The sequence below is a fragment of the Babylonia areolata genome, chromosome 27, assembly GCF_041734735.1.
Source record: "Babylonia areolata isolate BAREFJ2019XMU chromosome 27, ASM4173473v1, whole genome shotgun sequence".
Lineage (NCBI taxonomy): Eukaryota > Metazoa > Mollusca > Gastropoda > Neogastropoda > Buccinidae > Babylonia > Babylonia areolata.
In genome coordinates this window covers 9,059,325-9,082,330 of record NC_134902.1, presented here as the reverse complement: position 1 = coordinate 9,082,330, position 23,006 = coordinate 9,059,325, and positions in this window count along the sequence as shown.

Genomic DNA, 23,006 nt, shown 5'->3' with positions numbered 1-23,006 from the left:
CAAAGCAGGACGAGGCAGACAGACAGATAAAGGAGGACAAGACAGACAGACAAAGGAGGACATGGCAGACAGACAAAGCAGGACGAGGCAGACAGACAGATAAAGCAGGACGAGACAGACAGATAAAAGAGGACGAGGCAGACAGACAGATAAAACAGGAAGAAGCAGACAGATAAAGCAGGACGATGTAGACAGATAAAGCAGGACGAGGCAGACAGATAAAGGAGGACGAGGCAGACAGACATACAAAGCAGGACAAGGCAGAGAGACAGACAAAGCAGGACGAGGAAGACAGACAGAGAAAGCAAGACAAGGCAGACAGATAAAGAAGGACGAGGCAGACAGACAGATAAAGCAGGACGAGGCAGACAGATAAAGGATGACGAGGCAGACAGACAAAGCAGGACGAGGCAGACAGACAGACAAAGCAGGACGAGCCAGACAGACAGACAAAGTAGGATGAGGCATATAGATAAAGCAGGCCGAGGTAGACAGACAGATAAAGGAGGACGAGGCAGACAGATAAAGGAGGACGAGGCAGACAGACAGACAAAGCAGGACGAGGCAGACAGACAGATAAAGGAGGACAAGACAGACAGACAAAGGAGGACATGGCAGACAAAGCAGGACGAGGCAGACAGACAGATAAAGCAGGACGAGAAAGACAGACAGACAGATAAAACAGGATGAAGGAGACAGACGGACAAAGGAGGACGAGGCAGTCAGACAGACAAACCAGGACGAGGCAGACAGATAAAGCAGGACAAGACAGAGAGATAAAACAGGACGAAGCAGACGGACAAAGGAGGACGAGACAGACAGATAAAGCAGGACGAGACAGACAGATAAAAGAGGACGAGGCAGACAGACAGATAAAAAAGGAAGAAGCAGACAGATAAAGCAGGACGATGTAGACAGATAAAGCAGGACGAGGCAGACAGAGAGATAAAGCAGGACGAGGCAGACAGATAAAGGAGGACGAGGCAGACAGACATACAAAGCAGGACAAGGCAGAGAGACAGACAAAGCAGGTCGAGGAAGACAGACAGACAAAGCAAGACAAGGCAGACAGATAAAGAAGGACGAGGCAGACAGACAGATAAAGCAGGACGATGCAGACAGACAGATAAAGCAGGACGAGGGAGACAGACAGATAAAGCAGGACGAGACAGACAGATAAAGCAGGACGATGCAGACAGACAGATAAAGGAGGACGAGAGAGACAGCCAGACAAAGCAGGATGAGACAGATAGACAAAGCAGGACGAGGCAGACTGATAAAGCAGGACGAGGAAGACAGACAGATAAAGCAGGACGACACAGACAGACAGACAAAGCAGGAGGGAGGCTGTCAGAGAGATAAAGTAGGACGATGCAGACAGACAGACAAAGCAGGACGAAACAGACAGATAAAGCAGGACGACACAGAGAGATAAAGCAGGACGAGGCAGACAGACAGATAAAGCAGGAGGAGACAGACAGACAGATAAAACAGGGCGTGGCAGACAGACAGACAAAGCAGGACGAGGCAGACAGATAAAGCTGGACGAGGCAGACTTACAGGCAAAGCAGGACGAGGCAGACAGATAAAGCAGGACGTGGCCGACAGACAGACAATGCAGGACGAGACAGACAGATAAAGCAGGACGAGCAAACAGACAGACAAAGCAGGACGAGGGAGACAGATAAATCAGGACGAGGCAGACAGACAGACAAAGCAGGACGAGGGAGACAGACAGACAAAGTTGGACGAGGCAGACAGATAAAGCAGGACGAGGCAGACAGATAAAGCAGAACAAGGCAGACATACAGACAAAGCAGGAGGAGAGAGACAGACATACAAAGCAGGACAAGACAGACAGTTAAAGCAGGACGAGGGAGGCAGACAGATAAAGGAGGACGAGTCAGACGGACAGATAAAGCAGGACGAGACAGACAGATAAAGCAGAAGGAGGCAGACAGACAGATAAAGCAGGACGAGGCAGACAGACAGACAAAGCAGGACGAGACAGACAGATAAAGGAGGACGGGGCAGACAGAGAGATAAAGCAGGACGAGGGAGACAGATAAAGGAGGACGAGGCAGATAGACATACAAAGAAGGACGAGGCAGACAGACAGAGAAAGTTGGACGAGGCAGACAGATAAAGGAGGACGAGGTAGACAGACAGATAAAGGAGGACGAGGCAGACAGATGAAGGAGGACGAGGCAGAGAGACAGACAAAGCAGGACTAGGCAGCCAGATAAAGCAGGACGAGGCAGACAGACAGATAAAGGAGGACAAGACAAACAGACAAAGGAGGACAAGACAGACAGACAAAGCAGGACGAGGCAGACAGACAGATAAAGCAGGACCAGGCAGACAGACAGACAAAGGAGGACGAGGCACACAGACAGATAAAGCTGGACTAGACAGACAGACAGGCAGATAAAACAGGACGAGGGAGAGAGACGGACAAAGGAGGACGAGGCAGACAGACAGAGAAAGCAGGACGAGGCAGACAGATAAAGCAGGACGAGACAGACAGATAAAGCAGGACGATACAGACAGATAAAACAGGACGATACAGACAGACAGACAAAGAAGGACGAGAGAGACAGACAGATAAAGCAGGACGAGACAGACAGATAAAAGAGGACGTGGCAGACAGACAGATAAAACAGGAAGAAGCAGACCGATAAAGGAGGACGACGCAGACAGGTAAAGCAGGACGAGGCAGACAGACAGATAAAGCAGGACGAGGCAGACAGATAAAGGAGGACGATGCAGACAGACAGACAAAGCAGGACGAGGCAGACAGGCAGACAAAGCAGGACGAGGCAGACAGACAGACAAAGCAAGACAAGACAGACAGATAAAGCAGGACGAGACAGACAGACAGAAAAAGCAGGACGAGGCAGACAGATAACGCAGGACGAGCAGACAGACAGACAAAGCATGACGAGGCAGACAGATAAAGCAGGACCAGGCATACAGATAGACAAAGCAGGACGAGACAGACAGATAAAACAGGACGATGCAGACAGACAGAGAAAGCAGGACGAGGCAGAGAGACAGATAAAGCAGTAGGAGGCAGACAGACAAAGCTGGACGAGGAAGACAGTGAAAGCAGGACGAGGCCGACAGACAAAGCAGGACGAGGCAGACAGATAGATAAAGCAGCACGAGACAGACAGACTGACAGATAAAACAGGACGAGGCAGACAGACGGAGAAAGGAGGACGAGGCAGACAGACAGACAAAGTAGGACGAGTCAGACAGATAAAGCAGGTCGAGACAGACAGATAAAACAGGACGAAGCAGACAGACAGACAAAAGAGGACGTGACAGACAGACAGATAAAGCAGAACGAGACAGACAGATAAAAGAGGTCGAGGCAGACAGACAGATAAAACAGGAAGAAGCAGACAGATAAAGCAGGACGAGGCAGACAGATAAAGCAGGACGAGGCAGACAGAGAGATAAAGCAGGACGAGGCAGACAGAAAAACGAGGATGACGCAGACAGACAAACAAAGCAGTACGAGGCAGACAGACAGACAAAGCAGGACGAGGCAGACAGACAGACAAAGCAGGACGAGGCAGACAGATAAAGCAGGACGAGGCAGACAGACAGACAAAGCAGGACGAAGTAGACAGACAGATAAAGTAGAACAAGGAAGTCAGACAGATAAAGCAGGACGAGGCAGACAGACAGACAAAGGAGGACGAGGGAGACAGATAAAGCAGGACGAGGGAGACAGACAGACAAAGCAGGACGAGGCAGACAGACAGACAAAGGAGGACGAGACAGACAGACAAAGGAGGACGAGGCAGAGAGACAAAACAGGATGAGACAGACAGATAAAGCAGGACGATGCAGACAGACAGAGAAAGCAGGACGAGGGAGACAGATAAAGCAGGACGTGGCAGACTGACAGACAAAGCAGGAAGAGGCAGAGAGACAGATAAAGCAGGACGAGGCAGACAGACAAAACAGGACGAGGCAGACAGACAGATAAAGCAGAACGAGACAGATGAAAGAGGTCGAGACAGACAGACTGATAAAACAGGAAGAAGCAGACAGATAAAGCAGGACGAGGCAGACAGATAAAGCAGGACGAGGCAGACAGAGAGATAAAGCAGGACGAGGCAGACAGATGAAGGAGGACGAGGCAGACAGACATACAAAGCAGGGCGAGGCAGACAGACAGACAAAGCAGGATGAGGGAGACAGACAGATAAAGAAGGACGACGCAGACAGACAGACAAAATAAGACAAAGCAGACAGATAAAGCAGAACGAGGTAGACAGACAGACAAAGCAGGACGAGGTAGACAGACAGATAAAGCAGGACGAGGCAGACAGGCAGATAAAGCAGGACGAGCAGGACGAGGTAGACAGACAGATAAAGCAGGACGAGGCAGACAGACGGATAAAGCAGGACGAGGCAGACATATAAAACAGGACGAGGGAGACAAACAGACAAAGCAGGACGAGACAGACAGACAGACAAAGCAGGACTCGACAGATAAAACAGGACGAGGCAGACAGACAGATAGAGCAGGACGAGGCAGATAGTCAGATAAAACAGGACGAGGCAGACAGACAGACAAAGCAGGACGAGGCAGACAGACAGATAAAGCAGGACGAGGCAGACAGATAAAGCAAGACGAGGGAGACAGACAAAGCAGGACGAGGGAGGCAGATAAAGCAGGACGAGGCAGACAGACAGATAAAGCAGGACCATGCAGACAGACAGACAAGGCAGGACGAGACAGACAGACAAAGCAGGAAGAGGCAGACAGATAAAGCAGGACGAGACAGACAGAGAGACAAAGCAGGACGAGGTAGACACATAAAGCAGGACGAGGCACTCAGACAGATAAAGTAGAACGATGCAGATAGACAGACTAAGCAGGACGAGACAGACAGATAAAGTGGGACGAGGCAGACAGATAAAGCAGGACGAGGTAGACAGACAGATAAAGCACGGCGAGACAAACAGACAGATAAAACAGGGCGAGGCAGACAGACAGACAAAGCAGCATGAGGCAGACAGATAAAGCAGGACGAGGCAGACAGACAGATAAAGCAGGACGAGGAGGACAGACAGACAAAGCAGGACGAGGCAGACACACAGATTAAACAGGACGCGGCAGACAGACAGACAACGCAGGACGAGGCAGACAGACAGATAAAACAGGACGCGGCAGACAGATAAAGCAGGACGAGGGAGACAGACAAAGCAGGACGAGGCAGACAGACAGACAACGCAGGACGAGGCAGACAGACAAAGCAGGACGAGGCAGACAGACAGACAAAGCAGGACGAGGCAGACAGACAGATAAAACAGGACGAGGTAGACAGATAAAGCAGGACGAGGGAGACAGACAAAGCAGGACGAAGCAGACAGACAGACAAAGCAGGACGAGGCAGACAGAGAAAGCAGGACGAGGCAGACCGACAAAGCAGGACGAGGTAGACAGGCAAAGGAGGACGAGGTAGACAGATAGACAAAGCAGGACGAGACTGACAGATAAAGCAGGATGAGGTAGAGAGACAGACAAAGCCAGACGAGACAGCAAGATAAAGCAGGACGAGGCAGACAGACAAAGCAGGACGAGGTAGACAGGCAAAGGAGGACGAGGTAGACAGATAGACAAAGCAGGACGAGACTGACAGATAAAGCAGGATGAGGTAGAGAGACAGACAAAGCCAGACGAGGCAGCAAGATAAAGCAGGACGAGGCAGACAGACAGATAAAGCAGGACGAGGCAGACAGATAAAGCAGTACGAGGTAGACAGATAAAGCAGGACGAGGCAGATAGACAGATAAAACAGGACGAGGCAGACAGACAAAACAGGACGAGGGAGACAGATAAAGCAGGGTGATGCAGATAGATAACGCAGGACGAGGCAGAGAGAAAAAGCAGGACGAGAGAGACAGACAGATGAAGCAGGACGAGACAGACAGACAGAGAAAGCAGGACGAGGCAGACAGATAAAGCAGGACGAGGCAGACAGACAGATTAAGCTGGACGAGGCAGACAGACAGATAAAGCAGAACGAGGCAGACAAACAGACAAAGCAGGACGACGCAGACAGACAAAGCAGGACGAGACAGACAGACAAAGCAGGAAGAGGCAGACAGATAGATAAAGCAGGACGATGCAGACAGATAAAGCAGGACAAGGCAGACAGAGAGATAAAGCAGGACGAGGGAGACAGATAAAGCAGGACGAGGCAGACAGATAACGCAGGACGAGGCAGACAGACAAATAAAACAGGACGAGGCAGACAGAGAGATTAACCAGGACGAGGCAGACAGACAGATAAAGCAGGACGAGAGAGACAGACAAAGCAGGACGAGGCAGACAGATAAAGGAGGACGAGAGAGAGACAGACAAAGCAGGACGAGTCAGAGAGACAGATAAAGCACGACCAGGGAGATAGACAGATAAAGCAGGACGAGACAGACAGACAGATAAAACAGGACGAGGCAGAAAGACGGACAAAGCAGGACGAGGCAGACAGATACAGCTGGATGAGACAGACAGATAAAACAGGACGAGGGAGACAGACAGACAAAGCCGGACGAGACAGACAGACAGATAAAACAGGACGAGGCAGACAGACAGATAGAGCAGGACGAGGCAGATAGATAAAACAGGACGAGGCAGATAGACAGAGAAAGCAGGACGAGGCAGACAGACAGATAAAGCAGGAAGAGGCAGACAGACAAAGGAGGACGAGACAGACAGACAGACGAAGCAGGACGAGGCAGACAGAGAAAGAAGGACGAGGGAGACAGAGAAAGGAGGACGAGGCTGATAGACAGATAAAGCAGGACGAGACAGGCAGACAGACAGATAAAACAGGACGAGGCAGAGAGACAGACAAAGCAGGACGAAGGCAGACAGATAAAGCAGGACGAGACAGACAGATAAAACAGGACGAAGTAGACAGGCAGGCAAAGGAGGACGAGGCAGACAGAGAGATAAAGCAGGACGAGACAGAGAGATAAAACAGAACGAGGCAGACAGACAGATAAAACAGGACGAGGCAGACAGATAAAGCAGGACGAGACAGATACATAAAGCAGGACGAGGCACAGATAGGCAAAGCAGGAGAAGGCAGACAGATAAAGGAGGACGAGGCAGAAAGACAGACAAGGCAGGACGAGACAGAGAAATAAAGCAGAACGAGCAGACAGACAGAGAAAGAAGGACGAGGGAGACAGAGAAAGGAGGACGAGGCTGATAGACAGATAAAGCAGGACGAGACAGGCAGACAGACAGATAAAGCAGGACGAGGCAGACAAAGAAAGCATTACGAGACAGACAGATAAAGCAGGACGAGCAGACAGACAGATAAAGCAGGACGAGGCAGACAGACAGACAAAGCAGGACGAGGCAGACAGATAAACCAGGACGAGGCAGACAGACAGATAAAGCAGGACGAGGCAGACAGACATACAAAGCAGAACGAGGCAGAGAGACAGACAAAGCAGGACGAGGGAGACAAACAGAGAAAGCAGGACGAGGCAGACAGATAAAGGAGGATGAGGCAGACAGATATACAATGCAGGACGAGGCAGAGAAACAGACAAACAGGACGAGGCAGACAGACAGATAAAGCAGGACGAGGCAGATAGACAGATAATGCAGGACGAGGCAGACAGACATACTACGTCCTGCTTTGTCTGTCTACCTCGTCCTATTTTATCTGTCTAATTTGCCTCGTCCTGCTTCATCTGTCTGCCTCGTCCTGCCTTATCTGTCTCCCTCGTCCTGCTTTATCTGTCTGCCTCGTCGTGTTTTATCTGTGTGTCTGCCTCGTCCTGCTTTGTCTGTCTGTCAGCCTCGTCCTGCTTTGTCTATCTTCCTCGTCCTGCTTTGTCTGTCCTCCTCGTCCTGCTTTATCTGTCTGTCTACCTCGTCCTGCTTTGTCTGTCTGTCTGCCTCGTCCTGCTTTATCTCTCTGCCTCATGCTGCTTTGTCTGTCTGTCTGCCTCGCCCTGTTTTATCTGTCTGTTTGTCTCGCCCTGCTTTATCGGTCTGTCTACCTCGTCCTGCTTTATCTGTCTGCCTCGTCCTGCTTTATGTGTCTGCCTCGTCCTGCTTTGTCTCTCTGTCTGTCTCGTCCTGCTTTATCTGTCTGTCTGCCTCGTCCTTCTTTATCTGTCTGCCTCTTCCTGCTTTGTCTGTCTGTCTGGTCCTGCTTTGTCTGTCTCTCTGCATCGTCCTGCTTTATCTGTATGTCTGCTTCGTCCTGCTTTATCTGCCTCCCTCGTCCTGCTTTGTCTGTCTGTCTCCCTCGTCCTGCTTTATCTGTCTGCCTCGTCCTGCTTTGTCTGTCTGTCTGCCTCGTCCTGCTTTATCTGTCTGTCTACCTCGTCCTGCTTTGTCTGTCTGTCTACCTCGTGCTGCTTTATCTGTCTGCCTTGTCTTATTTTGTCTGTCTGTCTGCATCGTCCTGCTTTATCTGTCTGTCTCCCTCGTCCTGCTTTGTCTGTCTGTCTGCCTCGTCCTGCTTTGTATGTCTGTCTGCCTCGTCCTGCTTTATCTGTCTGCCTCGTCCTGCTTTATCTGTCTGCTTCTTCCTGTTTTATCTGTCTGTCTGCCTCGATCTCTTTTATCTGTCTGTCTCGTCCTGCTGTGTCTGTTTGCCTCGTCCTGCATTATCTGTCTCTCTGCCTCGTCCTGCTTTGTCTGTCTGTCTTGTCCTGTTTTGTCTCTCTGCCTCGTCCTGCTTTGTCTGTCTGTCTTGTCCTGCTTTGTCTGTCTCTCTGCCTCGTCCTGCTTTGTCTGTCTGTCTTGTCCTGCTTTATCTGTCTGTCTGCCTCGTCCTGCTTTGTCTGTCTGTCTCCCTCGTCCTGCGTTATCTGTCTGCCTCGTCCTGCTGTGTCTGTCTGCCTCGTCCTGCTTTATCTGTCTGTCTCCCTCGATCTACTTTATCTGTCTGTCTACCTCGTCCTGCTTTGTCTGTCTGTCTGCCTCGTCCTGCTTTATCTGTCTGTCTGCCTCGTCCTCCTTTATCTGTCTGCCTCGTCCTGCTTTATCTCTCTGTCTGCCTCGTCCTGCTTTATCTGTCTGCCTCGTCCTGTTTTATCTGTCTGTCTGCCTCGACCTCTTTTATCTGTCTGTCTCGTTCTGCTTTATCTGTCTGTCTGTCTCGTCCTCTTTTGTCTGTCTGTCTGCTTCGTCCCGTTTTATCTGTCTGTCTCGACCTGCTTTATCTGTCTGTCTCGTCCTGCTTTATCTGTCTGCCTCGTCCTGCTTTGTCTGTCTGTCTGCCTCGTCCTGCTTTGTCTGTCTGCCTCGTCCTGCTTTATCTGTCTGTCTGCCTCGTCCTGCTTTATCTGTCTGCTTCTTCCTGTTTTATCTGTCTGTCTGCCTCGTCCTGTTTTATCTCTCTGTCTCGTTCTGCTTTATCTGTCTGTCTGTCTCGTCCTCCTTTGTCTGTCTGTCTGCTTCGTCCTGTTTTATCTGTCTGTCTCGTCTTGCTTTATCTGTCTGTCTCGTCCTGCTTTATCTGTCTGCCTCGTCCTGCTTTGTCTGTCTGTCTGCCTCGTCATGCTTTGTCTGTCTGCCTCGTCCTGTTTTATCTGTCTGTCTGTCTGTCTCGTCCTGCTTTATCTGTCTGTCTGCCTCGTCCTGGTTTCACTGTCTTTCTCTTTTTCTCTGAGAGAAAACCAAACAGACAGATGGAGACAAAGAAGGACCAATGAAGGAGAGAGACAGACAGACATGCAGACAGAGAGAAACACACAGAAAGACATGCAGACAGAGAGACAGACAGACATGTAGACAGAGAGAGACAGACAGACACGCAGACAGAGACAGACAGACAGACATGGAGACAGAAAGAGACAGACTTGCATATAGACAGACATGCAGACAGACAGAGACAGACATGCAGACAGACTGACACACAGACATGTAGACAGAGAGAGAGAGAGACAGACAGACATGCAGACAGAGAGAGAGACCGACAGACATGTAGACAGAGACAGACAGTCATGTAGATAGAGAGAGACAGACAGACATGTAGACAGAGACAGATATGAAGACAGAGAGAGACCGACAGACATGTAGACAGAGACAGACAGTCATGTAGATAGAGAGAGACAGACAGACATGTAGACAGAGACAGACAGATATGAAGACAGAGAGAGACAGACAGACATGTAGACAGAGACAGACAGACATGTAGACAGAGAGAGACAGACAGACATGAAGACAGAGAGAGACAGACATGTAGACAGAGAGGGACAGACAGACATGAAGACAGAGACAGACAGACAGACATGAAGACAGAGACAGACAGACATGTAGACAGAGACAGACAGACAGACATGAAGACAGAGACAGACAGACAGACATGTAGACAGAGACAGACAGACAGACATGAAGACAGAGACAGACAGACATGTAGACAGAGACAGACAGACAGACATGAAGACAGAGACAGACAGACATGTAGACAGAGACAGACAGACATGAAGACAGAGACAGACAGACAGACATGAAGACAGAGACAGACAGGCAGACACGAAGACAGAGAGAGAACTCAGAACTCAGAACTCAAAACGTTTTTATTCAAGGATTAAGATTTTAGGCATTGCCTATTCTTCCAATATGTCCTTGCTAATCTACATCTATTACAAATAGCACACACATAAATGAAAGGAAAATGTTTTCATGCAGAATTGTATACATAATGAAGAACCCCCCCCCCCCCGGCCCCCCCACACACACCCACATCCGTGCACACACATGCATACACACACTGACGCTCGCGTGCGAGCGCACACACATACATGCACACACACGCACACACACACACACTGACAGCACCCCCTCACTCTCCCCCCCCCCCCCCCCCCCCCCCCACACACACAGACTAAGATTGACAGATGGATAGGACAGTGATTCACAGAGAGAGAGAGAGAGAGAGAGAGAGAGAGAGAGAGAGAGAGATGTCATCAATATAGAAGTTCCAGAAACATCCGGGTGTTTAAAAGGTACAGTATTGTTACTGTCTCTGAAATCTATGTTGGCAAGTGCAGCATACTACAGTGACTACCACCATCACCAATGTTACTTGAACACTTGTCACGATTATGATAGAACGAAATGAATAGATTATGCATGCATAAGAAATAGAACGAGAGAAAAAAAAAGAAAAAGAAAAAAAAAGAGCAAAACAAAACACGATGAAATGAGAAAGCAAGGAAAGAACAACAACAATAGCAACAATGACTGATACAATAAATAAGACAGAACTGACCCCTTTGTTACTGCCTACAGTAATTCAAAGATCAGAGTTATTTACTGTTGGAAGGGGTGAAGATGTTTATGCAGACTTGATTTGAACATAGGAAGAGAACTGCCCGTTTGTATGTGCAAAGGAAGGGAGTTCCACAGTGATGCACCCGAAAATGCAAAACTAGTTTTGAACAAATCAATTCGGGTACGTGGCAAAATGTATTTGTTAGAGCCGTATCGGCATGAGGCTCGTGTGAGCAGGTGTTGGAGATATTGCGGTGCTAAGTTATTGTGTGTTTTGTACATGAGTAATGCTTTGTTGAATTCTAGCTGGTTTTGAAGTGGAAGGATATTTAATCTGGCTTGCTTTTCTAACGTTGACAGTGAGTGATCTGGTAGAATTAATCTGGCTGCTCTCTTGTGGAGAGAATTTAGTTTCTTAAGATGAACATCTGCAGCACAGCTCCAGACAACAGATGCATAGTTGACGTGAGAAAGACAGTGAGCGTGGAAGAACATTTTGCGAGCTTCACTGTTTATGTAAGGTCTGAGCTGATTGAGTAAGAACAGACTGCGTGCCAACCTTTTACAGACAGAATCAATGTGAGCTTGCCATTTCAGTTCTTCATCAATTATGACTCCCAAGACGCGGTGCTCGCGAACTTGATCTATGGAGGTATCATCGACATTCAGGGTGAGAACAAGGGGATTTTCTTGGTGCTTTTGTCTTGACGTGATAATCATACAATTTGTTTTTTGGGGATGAAGTGTCATACAGTTGGATTTGCACCATTTAGAAACATCATTTAAGCCCGCTTAAAGAGAATTCTGAACTGAGGCAACGTTGGCAGCACTGGAATGAAGGGAAGTGTCATCTGCAAAAAGGGCACACGAGATTCTGGAGTCTGATAAAGACAAAGGAAGATCATTGATAAATATGCAGAATAGAAGTGGCCCTAAAACTGATCCTTGAGGAACTCCACTTTTTATTGCTCCCGTAGAAGAGAATCTACCATTGGTGAACACATGTTGTGTTCTGTCGGTAAGGAATGATTCGAAAAAGGACAGCGTAGTGGGGTCTCTGAGATACAATGACAGTTTTGTGAGTAATATTTCGTGGTCAACGAGATCAAAAGCTTTCTGTAAGTCAAGAAAAACAGCGCCTATGATTTCACTGCGGTTGATGCCAGACAACCATGAATCACACAGATGGACTAACGCTGTTTGACATGAGTGACGATGTCGGAAACCTGACTGCAAAGGATGGAAAAGTTTATGTTTTTCCAGATATTGCATAAGATGTTTATGAACATGTCTTTCGAGTGGTTTCGACAATACTGACAGAAGCGAAATAGGTCTAAAGTTGTTCAGATCAGACGTGTCTTTTGACTTCGGTAATGGAATAACTTTCGCTGACTTAAGAGCAGGGGGAATCATACCCTGTTCGATGCACAAGTTGTATATGAATGTAAGGGGGACAACGATGTAAGGGAGAGCGAGTTTTAATAGAGAAGCATTAATACCATCAGGTCCTATTGATTTTTTGTTTCTTAGACTGGAAATGAGAGCACCAACTTCATGGACTGCAAGAGGAGGTATCTTGAAGGAATCTCGTTCTATTCTGCTGTTACAGAACATTAAAAGAGAGGATGGCACATTATAATTTTCCGCGGACAGTGTTTCGTTAGATTTTGTTGACTCAGCTATGTTTAGGAAATGATTGTTGAATTCATCAGGCGACCATGTGTAGTGTTTTTGAATTTTAACACGAGACTTGTTAGTAATTTCATTAATTGCTTGCCACAGGGAGGAAGTATCTCTGTTGGTTGTTAACAATTTATTGAAATGTGCTTGTTTTGAAGCACGAATGAGATCTGTTACTTTGTTTCTTTGTTTTTTGTAGTCTGCTTTCTTTTTTTTCTTTTTCGCGTTGTTTTTGTCTTTTAATAGACTCTAGTAAATGTTCTAAATTTTCTTTCTCTTTTTTCTTTGTTTCGCGTTTAAGGCTATCGCGTTTATCCATTGCTTCTGAGATTTCGGGTGTGAGCCAGCCGGGAAGATGGGGACATTTAACTCTTTTCCTCCGAAATGGCGCATGCTTATCTATTATAGAGAGCAGTATGTCATAAAAAGTATCTAGAGCTTCGGTTGGGTCAGAGGACTTCAAAACATTATCGAACGGTGCTAAGCTGAGATCGTGGAAAAAAACAATTTTGTCGAAGTTCTTGAAAGATCTATAGTACATAGTTGTATGACCTTTGCTTGGTGATTTGGGGGGTTTATATAGCAAAGTGCAAACGATAACAGAATGGTCACTGATGCTCTTGTCTAACACGTTCATATCGGTTATCGAGTGTTCGGTATTAGTGTATATGTGATCCAACAGGGTAGAGGAAGTGGACGTAACTCTAGTAGGATTTTTTATCAATTGGTGTAAGCCAAAAAGTGTGATGGTTGACTGCCAGGCTGGTTGGGGTTTTAATAGGTCATAGTTAAAGTCACCAAGCAGTAAGGTGTTGCGGTTACAAGCGTTAACTTGATCCATCATATGCACAAAGTCATCAAGCCAGGTATATGGCGATGCAGGGTTTCTGTATAGGTATCCAAGAAGAATGGGGGGTGACATACAATATTTCATTTCAATCCAGATGCACTCAACCATTGTGTTCTCTAAATCAGTTCTCCTTTTGACATATTGGGATATACTATTGTGTATATAGATTGCAAGTCCAGTTTCACCATGGCTGACTGCATCCCGACGGATTATGTCATAGTTGGGGATCCACAGCATTTCGTTTGATATTCGGGAGTCAAGACGCGTTTCACTGAGTCCAAGCACGTGGATGATAGGGGGTCCATTCAAAAGTAAACATATATCGGGTATTTTGTTATACAAATGGTAGACATTTAAGTGAGCAATTCTTGTCCCGTTGGCTTGGCCAAACCGCACGGTATTTCCATGTAAGTCTGACATCTTTTTCAGTGGATGGTTATGATCAATATTATTATTAAAAAAAGAAAAAATATATATATATAAATAAATAAAATAAAATAAAACAAGATTTTTTTTTTTACTCAAAAAGTAGCTGACAGCTCCAATACAGCTGCTGGAACAACCAAATAAAATGTCAAAATACAACACGATGTACACACTCAACTCAAACAGGAAAACCCACACCCACAATAATAATGTAAAAGTAGGAAAGGAGTGTCACTGTGATTTAAGAGTTCACAATCGTTCCGCACACTTTGCAGCTTGTTATTGTTCAGTAGCACCGTAGGGAGGTAACTATACGAAATAATCCATGAAAAGAAAACAATAAAATAAGAATATGATAAAAGAATAATAATAATAAGGGGGAAATAATAACACAAAGGTAAAAGGTCACGATGAGTCAAGTTCAAAGAATATTTTACACAGTTTGTGCAATAGCAGCACTCTGAGGAGGTTCACCAGAGTTTAGGTTATTCTTTAAGGTTCAGGTTGTTCTTTAACAGGGTTGTTCCGACTGCCAACATCAGGGTTCAGTTTTTTTACTTCACTTGTTTCAACACACACACACACACACACACACACACACTCACACTGTGTCGAAGTTCTTGAAAGAACACACACACACACACACACACACACACACACACACACACATGAATATATATGTTGAAAAGTTTCAAAAGTTATAACCAAATGGGGGGAAGAAAGCAGGTGGCGGCCAGTTGTACCACAGATGTGGTGGTGGTGTGTGGACGGGGAAGGCAGGGTGGTGCACAGGGGGAGGGAGGTGTGGTGGTGCCATGGGTCTGTACAGAGCACCGTATGACCACGGTGCCCTGCGTTCAGCACTGTGTGCACTGTTGGCGTGACTGAAGGACGGCGGCGGGCAGGAGAAGTGATGCTGGGGTCGGGTCACGGTCTCGCTTCGCTGCGTCTGTGCTGCCCGGTAGCTTTCAGTGTACAGAAACTGTCAGATAAACCCTGTATGAAACTGCGTGATCCATTTCAGTATGAAACCAAAGAGACAACCGTCATCGAAAAATTAAGACGCAGAAGAAACAAAAGAACGGCACTGAACAGGATGCAAACTATTCAGCCCCCATGGTGGAATACCGACACAGAGAGAGCCTGGATAGAAAAACATGCGGCTGTCAAACTTTGGCAAAAAGAAAAAACAAAACCATCTCCGGACAAAGATATTGAAACAAAAATGAAAGAAAAAACTGAACAGTTTGAAGTCATTGCTCAAGAGGCCAAAAATGACAAGTGGAAACAGTTTTGCGAGGCACTCAGTTATGACACAACATTGACAGAGTTCTGGCAATTTTATCGTCGCATGGAAGGAAAAACGTGCACAACAACAACCCCAGACATGTTAGACACTGACGGAACCAAGCTTAAGACAAATGAAGAAAAAGGATCTGCCTTGCTCAAACGTTTCATACAACAGAGTGATCAAAGAAACTTAGATGAGAAAAAGATAGATATTGAGGAGTTAAACCAAACCCTTATGCAGACTGGACCAGATGATGACTTGACAATGGATGATCTAAACGAGGAAATAGCTAAATGCAAGAAAGAATCGGCTCCTGGCCCAGACAAAGTTCGCTACTCAGACATCAAGGAGCTATCGGAAGAAGACAGAAGCAAACTTTTCAATCTATATCAAAACAGTGTCCACAATGGACAGGTGCCGGAGGACTGGACACACAGCTTCTTAAAACCCATACCAAAACCAGGAAAGGACCATCGTCAGGTAAGCGGCTACCGGATCCTAACCATGCAAAACATTGCTGGAAAGCTCATGGAACGCATGATAGCCAGGAAACTTGCAAGGGATCTTGAACACAGGCACATTCTCCCTTCAAATCAAGGTGGTTACAGAACAGGCATGTCCACATGGGAAAATGCAGCTGCTTTTGCATATGAGGTGTTTGAAGGATTTCAAAGAAAAGAAGAAACACTAGCAGTAGCAATTGACCTTGAAGATGCCTACAATAAAGTCCAGTTTGCGCACCTCATGGAGCTGCTACTAAGTTATGGAGTAAGTTTGACACTGACAAGATGGATAGCAGCAGCGCTTCAGGAAAGAACCGTCGTCCTACGCCTCGGAGATTGGATGTCTGCACCTTCTAAACTATCCATGGGACTGCCACAAGGGTCTCCGCTCTCTCCTGTCCTCTACAATGTCTACACGAAGGGCCTTGCAGACTTAAACAACAATGGAATTGCTCGGGTGCTTACCCTTGCGGATGATGGCCTGGTCTTCAAAACTTCGAAAGATGCTCAGGAGAGAACTAAAGCCGTCCAGAAACAACTAAACAATATTGCTCAATGGTGCAAAGACACAGGATCTTCCATCAATCCAGCGAAAGCCCAAACGTTGCTGTGCACCCTCAACAACAAAACCGCGAGCAAATCACCACCTTCTGTGTCATTCGATGGGATTCAAATTGAGAAAACTGAATGCCTACGCTACCTAGGAATACAGTTCAACAGGATGCTGACCTTCAGAAAACATACGGAAAATACTGTTCTCAAATGCAAAAAGGGCCTTTCAGTCTTAAAAGCAATGGCAACCAAAGGAACTGAACAACGCCACCTCTTCCTGCTATACCAATCACTCGTCCTCAGTGTGATCGACTACGGACTTGGGCTAACAACACCGTCTCAAAGCAACCTCCTAAAATTAGAAAGAGTACAAAATGAAGCTATGAGGCTGATCCTTGGAACAACAAAAGACACGCCCACAGAAACCATGCGATACCTGCTTGACCTTCCTTCAGTGCAGGCCAGAAACAAGTTAGAACAGGTCAAGACCTACTTCAAAGCATTAGAAAAGCATCAAAACCCACTGCATGACGCAGTCAAAGAACCAAAAGGCAGCCGCCTAGGACGAGGAAGATCATGGATGGGACAAGCAGAAGACACAATCCAGCTAGTATGCCGACTACAAGACCTGAAAGAAACAAAAGAATGGGAGAAAAACCCCAAAAACCTCAACCATCTATTCAACACAGTCATTTCACCCACTCTAGGAAGACATTGTCGGGAATGGCCAGAGGGCAAAACTGATGCGGAAGTGAAGCTACTCATAGAAGAAAACAGTAAAGAAGAGGACATCATCATATACACAGATGGCTCAGTCACCAAAGACCAGTCTGGTTGGGGATTCACTGCGAAACAAAATGGGAAAACAATTTGGGAAGAGAATGCTGCCTACAAAGTCACAACCTCCAGCCTAACGATGGAAGTTGAAGCTGCGACACATGCCCTCCAGTGGCTATCGTCCATCCATACGCCCGGAAACCAACATGCCATGATTCTAACCGACTCAATGAACCTCATACAGAAAATTGAAAACGGAATGGGAAGCCCAGAGTGGCATAAGGCAATGCGCAACTTTCAGATTAAAAAACTCACATGGTCATACTGCCCGGGACATGCAGGTGTTAAGGGAAATGAGCGAGCTGACAGACTTGCTGGTAACGCAACACCAACGAGCGGCCTACATCTAGGAAAATCGGAAATCCTCAGAAAAATCAAAGAATACCAAAAAGAACAGGTACAAGGCCATCACACCATCGATCGCCTCAAAGAAATAAAAGCAGAGAGAGGGAGCGGCCGCAAGTCTAACATGAAAGGTAGAGCACGATGCTTTGCAAATCAAACAAATATCGGCATCATTTCCAAACCAACATTGCGCAAGTTTCTTCAAAACGGAACAGAGTCTCTGTGGGCCTTTCCAAATGCAATAGACTGAGCAACACACTAGACGCCACGTTTTTGGCATCAGAGATCTTTTCCCATCCCTCTTGCGGCCAGTCAGTGGCAGCCTCTGAGCGTGTGTGTTTGTGTGGATGTGTGGGTCTGTGCTTTTGAGTGCGTTTGTGAATGCGCGAGAGTGTAAGTGTACACAAGTGTCAGGAGAGATCTGTGTACGTGTGTGTGTGTGTGTGTGTGTGTGTGTGTGTGTGTGTGTGTGTGTGTGTGTGAGAGAGAGAGAGAGAGAGAGGAGGTGGGAGTGCGGGGGGAGGTGGGGTAGAGGATGAGGTATGTGAGTATATGCATGCCTACACTGTGGGAGCAACAGGATATTGGAACGTATATATATATATATATATATATATATATATATATATATATATCTTTGTATATATGTGTGTGGGGTTGGGGGTGGGAGATATGGGCGTATGTGTGTGTGCTTGTACAAGTAAGTGTTCATCTCTGTGAGTGTGTGTTTGTGTGTGTGTGTGTGTGTGTGTGTGTGTGTGTGTGTGTGTGTGCCGTGGAAGCTGCGATACGTAGACTAGAAATGAGTGTGTGGAGGAGGGGGGTAGAGGAGGTGCAAGGTAATGTGTGTGTGTGTGTGTGTGTGTGTGTGTGTGTGTGTGTGTGTGTGTGTGTGTTGGAGCTCATGTACGTTTATATGTATTTGACTGTGCTTTCATATCTGTGAAACTGCATGTTTGGTGCATTTCTGTTGTGCATGTGTGGGTGTGTGTGTGAATGTGTGTCTTCATATTTTACATTTATTCGCTTATTTATCACCATTGTTGTCTTTTCTTTTTTTTTTCTTTTTTTTTTAGTATTACTATTATTATTACTACTACCTTTTTCTATATTATAATTATTATTCATTTATTTATTTATTTATGTAAGCTTATCTATTATTTATTCCCCCGTTTTTGTTTTTGTTTTTTGTTTTTGTTTTTGTTTTTTTGTGTGTTTTTTTCTCAAGGCCTGACTAACGTTGGGTTACGCTGCTGGTCAGGCATCTGCTTGGCAGATGTGGTGTAGCGTATATGGTTTGTCCGAACGCAGTGACGCCTCCTTGAGCAACTGAAACTGAAACTGTGCTGACTGGCTGGCTGACCAAGTGGAGGGGGAAGAGTGGGGAGGGCGCTCCGTTGCGCGCGTGAAGGAAGTAGTGGACTTGCCGTGGTCTGAAGTACTGACGTGAATGGTGGTGGGGGGTGGTTTGGAAGGAGGATGGTGGGACGGGCTAGAACCACAGGGTTTGGATTGGGGAAGGAGTGACCGCTGATGAGAGGGCAAAACTGGGAAGTCTGCCTGGTTTAAGGGAGGGGGGAGGAGGGGGGTCTTTCGACCATTCCTGTTGGTACGTCCGACACGCCAGGCTGGTGCTTGGGTGGGCGGGGCAGCAGGAATAAGAGGGTGTGGTGAGGCGTGGAGGGGAGGGGGTGTGGACAAAAGGGGAGATCGCTTTTTAGGGAAAATATTTCCTGTGATGCATGCGATACCCTTTTTACTGGGCTGAGTTGCACTCGCATACAAGGCCAGTCTTGGTGCCCCACTTTGTGTGGTGAAGGTGTTGAGATGGTCGGTGAACAGAACCTTCATGACACTGCAGACCTCTTTCAATTTGTTGTTGCTGGGATGGATGACAGCGTTGAGGGGGTGTCGTCCTCTAGCAGGAATGATAGAGGAGGCCTGTAACTGTGCCTTTGGAAAGGCACGTCGACACTGGGCGATGAGATTCTCCCACTGCTGTGTTGTGACACCTGTGGCCTCTGTTGTTGGTTGGTGCTCACGGCAGTCATTGATTCCCACGTGAACTATCGCTTTCTTCACGGTGTGGGATGGGGTCTGCCGAAGAAGCCACTCCGTGAGGCCGGAGACAGATCGGTGGAACAAACTGTCTGGTGTTTAGCAGGGGGGGAGACAGACATGTAGACAGAGAGAGACAGACATGTAGACAGAGAGAGACAGACATACATGAAGACAGAGAGAGACAGACATGAAGACAGAGAGAGACAGACATGTAGACAGACAGAGACAGACAGACATGAAGACAGAGACAGACAGACATGAAGACAGAGAGAGACAGACATGTAGACAGAGACAGACAGGCATGTAGACAGAGAGAGACAGACATGTAGACAGAGAGAGACAGACAGACATGAAGACAGAGACAGACAGACAGACAGACATGTAGACAGAGAGAGACAGACAGACATGAAGACAGAGACAGACAGACAGACATGCAGACAGAGACAGACAGACATGAAGACAGAGACAGACAGACAGACATGTAGACAGAGACAGACAGACATGAAGACAGAAAGAGACAGACATGAAGACAGAGAGAGACAGACAGACATGAAGACAGAGAGAGACAGACAGACATGTAGACAGAGAGAGACAGACAGACATGTAGACAGAGAGAGACAGACAGACATGAAGACAGAGAGAGACAGACAGACATGAAGACAGAGAGAGACAGATATGTAGAGAGAGAGAGACAGACAGACATGAAGACAGAGACAGACATGTAGACAGAGAGGGACAGACAGACATGTAGACAGAGAGAGACAGACATGTAGACAGAGAGAGACAGACAGACATGTAGACAGAGACAGACAGACATGTAGACAGAGAGAGACAGACATGAAGACAGACACAGACATGTAGACAGAGACAGACAGACATGTAGACAGAGAGAGACAGACAGACGTGAAGACAGAGAGAGACAGACATGTAGACAGAGACAGACAGACATGTAGACAGAGAGAGACAGACAGACATGAAGACAGAGACAGACAGACAGACATGAAGACAGAGAGACAGACATGTAGACAGAGACAGACAGACATGTAGACAGAGACAGACAGACAGACATGTAGACAGAGACAGACAGACAGACATGAAGACAGAGAGACAGACATGTAGACAGAGACAGACAGACATGAAGACAGAGAGAGACAGACAGACATGTAGACAGAGACAGACAGACAGACAGACAGACATGAAGACAGAGAGAGAGACAGACATGTAGACAGAGACAGACAGACAGACATGTAGACAGAGAGAGACAGACAGACATGTAGACAGAGACAGACAGACAGACATGAAGACAGAGAGAGACAGAGAGGAAAGGGGAGAAGAGGCAGACAGATAAAGATAGATAAGAACAGGCAGACACACTTACACACATAAAAACACACGACGCACAAATGCACGCATGTTGGAAGTAAAACAAACATCCAATTGACATTCAGCATCTGTTCTCGACGAATGTTCGAGAACAGATTTAATTCCACGCATCTTCAATTCTTGGCTAATTACACTGACCCTTTGCTGTTGACAGTTCTTTCAACAAGTGAATGCCTGCGATCGTTTTGTGGTGTAGCGTGGTTTGGCGTGGTATGGTGTGGTGTGGTGTGGTGTAGCGTGGTGTGGTGTGGTATGGTATGGATGGTGTGGTGTGGTGTGGTGTGGTGTAGTGTGGTGTGGTGTGGTGTGATGTGGTGTGGTGTGATATGGTATGGCGTGGTGTGGTGTGGTGTGGCGGGGTGTGGTGTGGTATGGTATGGTACGGTGTGGTGTGGTGTGGTGTGGTGTAGTGTGGTATGGTATGGTGTGGTATGGTGTGGTGTAGCGTGGTGTGGTGTGGTATGGTATGGTGTGGTGTGGTGTGATGTAGCGTGGTGTGGTGTGGTATGGTATGGTATGGTATGGTGTGGTGTGGTGTAGCGTGGTGTGGTGTGGTATGGTATGGTATGGTGTGGTGTGGTGTGGTGTGGTGTAGTGTGGTGTGGTGTGGTGTGGTGTGATGTGGTGTGGTGTGGTATAGTATGGCGTGGTGTGGGGTGTGGTGTGGTGTGGTGTGGTATGGTATGGTGTGGTGTGGTGTGGTGTAGCGTGGTGTGGTGTGGTATGGTGTGGTGTGGTGTGGTGTGGTGTAGCGTGGTGTGGTGTGGTATGGTATGGTGTGGTATGGTATGGTGTGGTGTGGTGTGGCGTGGTGGTGTGGTGTGGTGTGGTGTGGCGTGGCGTGGCGTGGTGTGGTGTGGTGTGGTGTGATGTGGTATGGTATGGGGTGGTGTGGTGTGACGTGGTGTGCTGTAATGTGGTATGGTGTGGTGTGGTGTGGTGTTGTGTAGTGTGGTATGGTGTGGTGTCGTGTGCTGTAGTGTGGTGTGGTGTGGTGTGGCGTTGTATACTGAGGCGTGGTGTGGTGTGGTGTGGTGTGGTGTGGCGTGGTGTGGTGCGACGTGGTGTGGTGTGTTGCGACGTGATATGGTGTGGTGTGTTGCGACGTGGTGTGGTGTGGTGCGCCGTGGTGTGGTGTGGTGTGGTGTGGTGTGGTGTGGTGCGACGTGATGTGGTGTGTGATGTGGTGTGGTGTGGTGCGACGTGATATGGTGTGGTGTGGTGTGGTGTGATGTTTAGTACGGAACTAATCTGGTGAGTTTGTTTCAAGTGTGTTGACTGCTATATACCTCACCTCACCTCAGGCCCATAACTACAAAGTAGTCGTTGGGGGAAGCCTGAGGACCGCAGACGCAACCTCCCTTCTCCATCTGTCTCTGTTGGCAGCCGCCTGCAGTCCGGTCCATTGTTTGATGTTCTCATGCCAGTTCTTCCGCTGTCTTCCTCTTCTTCTCCCGCCCTCGATGGTGCCTTGCGTGATTGTTTTGGACAAGCTGGTGTGTCGAGTGTTGTGTCCAAACCATATCAGCTTGTGTCTCTTCACAGTTGAAAGGAGAGGTTCCTGAGGTCCAGCAAGGTTCTCAAATCTGCCCCGTACATGTTCATTGGTCCTGTGCTCGATCCAGGGAATTTGAAGGAGCTTCCTCAGGCATTTGTTCTCGAAGGCCTGGATTTTCCTTTCAGTTTCGGCCGTCAGTGTCCATGCCTCGCAACCATACAGTACAATGGAGACTACCAGGGCTTTGTAGAGTTTGAATTTTGTGGAGAATCGGATGTTACTTTTCCACACTCTGTTCAGTTTGG